The sequence below is a fragment of the Myotis yumanensis genome, unplaced genomic scaffold (genome assembly GCF_028538775.1).
Source record: "Myotis yumanensis isolate MYYU_CA2020_CCGP unplaced genomic scaffold, mMyoYum1.0.hap1 SCAF_5, whole genome shotgun sequence".
NCBI lineage: Eukaryota > Metazoa > Chordata > Mammalia > Chiroptera > Vespertilionidae > Myotis > Myotis yumanensis.
In genome coordinates this window covers 64,327,960-64,330,055 of record NW_027223756.1, presented here as the reverse complement: position 1 = coordinate 64,330,055, position 2,096 = coordinate 64,327,960, and the positions used below count along the sequence as shown (strand labels likewise).

At 33.0% G+C, this 2,096-nt stretch overlaps 1 protein-coding gene across 3 annotated transcripts in view; it reads left to right on the top strand.

Annotated features, from left to right (window-relative positions):
- GRIA2 (glutamate ionotropic receptor AMPA type subunit 2) overlaps positions 1–1,600 on the top strand; it is a 122,203-nt gene extending 120,603 nt beyond the window's left edge. For all 3 annotated transcript variants that reach the window (XM_070415410.1, XM_070415409.1, XM_070415413.1), the window contains one exon: positions 1–1,600. This exon is cut by the window's left edge and continues 1,009 nt beyond it. The gene's annotated coding sequence lies outside the window, so the exon portion shown is untranslated.
- Positions 1,601–2,096: the final 496 nt, after the last annotated feature.

Sequence of the window (2,096 nt, the reverse complement as noted above, 5' to 3'; positions counted from 1 at the left end):
ACAATACCTGATTCTGTTTTTAGTATGTCTTACTATATATAAATATATGTTTAATGTAAAGCATTTAATCTATGTAGGTAAATGCTAATAGATTAAAGAAACTAATTTAAAAAAATCAGAATATTCAGTATGTGAGGTTCCATTTTAAAGTGTTTGAGCTTGCAGAAGAGAAGTATTAGACATTAGGAATGCCTTGAAAGTAGCTTTTTAGATAGGTGCCCATTGATCAAACTCCATAAACTAAATCTAAGGTTTTTTGTTTTGTTTTTTTAATTATAAGAGCTGTCATAAGCCTTAGGTATTATGAATAACTTAAGCACTTTGAATCACCTGTAATAGAGTTTCTTCCCATTGCCATCAATAAACCCAACCCTAATCTATTATTTTTATACTCATTCCTCAAGTGAAATGGCTATTTTAATATGCCCAGTGTGGATAAAATATTACATTTCTGTAACTTTTGACTAAAGAACTTATATTTCTCTAGCTAAAAAAATTTAAAGGAGCTATCTTCCCTTCAAAAACACACACATTTATTTTCATTAAGCCTCCTAAAACAAAATTAATTTAGGGTTTTAAACAGACATCCAGTAGTTATTTTCAATATTTTTATTCTTGTGCAGCACTTGGTATTTACCTAAGTGCTTTGAAAATATACTCTTTATATTTCAGAGAAGGGAAAGAGAAATGTAAGGTTTAATAGCAACCACTTCCATTGAACATGGTGACATGTGGCATCATGATGTTCTTCACTAAATTTAGCTGTCCCTTATCACAGAGTCGAAGATAACAAAATATGATTTAGTGCATTTCTCCTCATCAGGAATGTTGGAGGTGCAATTTGAATTTTAATAATAGATGCTAGAATGACCAAATTGCAGACTAATTGTTTCCATATTGTACTTAAAATGAGTTTTTAAAAATAAAAAAGATGACTATATACAATTAATGCTATTTATTGTACCTCTGGGCCGACTCTTCTAAAAATTGTTGCTTATTGAATTTTCTCTGTCAAGCTTGAACCTAATGTAAATAATTGAAATAATGTAAAGTTATATTTTCATGTTTTTATAGATACAACATGACAAGAATACATAATGTAAGAGTATTCCAACTATGGATAATGTTGAATGGATAATGCACATCTCAGTTACAAGCAGTAATCATAGTTTAATATCCATGTAACGGTGCATCAATATATTGCTATATAAATATGTCTGTGTGCATTTAAGTGAAAAGTGGTCAAACAAGAGTGATGACAGCTGTCTAAGGTTTTTTTAATCATTTTATATAAAAACTGTTATGGAAAGACCAAAATGTTTATGAACTATTCTTATGTAAATTTACAACTGTCCTTTACTGTACTTTTTTGTTTACAGTATAGTACCTTATTTTCTGCTGTGTTAAGTGGGTGTCAAATTCCAAGGAGACATACACTTTCTATAACTTCTATTGAAGACATTGGAATTTCCAATTTTTCATGTGTACTATGTCAGAAAATGCTTTTGATTTTATTTTTAAATCTAACATCGGATGGCTTTTTCTCGGAGTGTTGTAAAAACTTCAATCATACATAAAACATGTTCTTACAAAAGGCAAAGATCTTTATTTATTTTTTACTTAATAGTTCTTCAAACTAATAATAATGAGAAACCAAAAATGTATTTAGATTTGTTCCCAAACGCAGCTGTTTCTACTGCACAACGACATCTTTGCTCAGTTTACATGTCGGCCAGGTGCAAATGTAACAAAATACATTTTTTAGGTAAAATAATTAACATTTTAGATATTCCAAACATACAGTCGTTAAGTGCTTTGGGCATAAGTAGGAATATGAATATTGGTTAATTACATTTCTCATTTTATAATAGACTAGAGGCCCAGTGCACGAAATCCATGCACTGGGGAGGGGAGGGGGGCCCCTCAGCCTGACCTGCGCCCTCTCACAGTCTGGGAGCTCTCCATGGATATCAGACTACCACAGAGGCAGGAGAGGCTCCTGCCACCGCCGCTGCACTCGCCAGCCATGAGCCTGGCTCAGGGCTTCTGGTTAAGCAGCACTCCCCTTGTGGGGGTACACTGGCCACCAGAGGGCA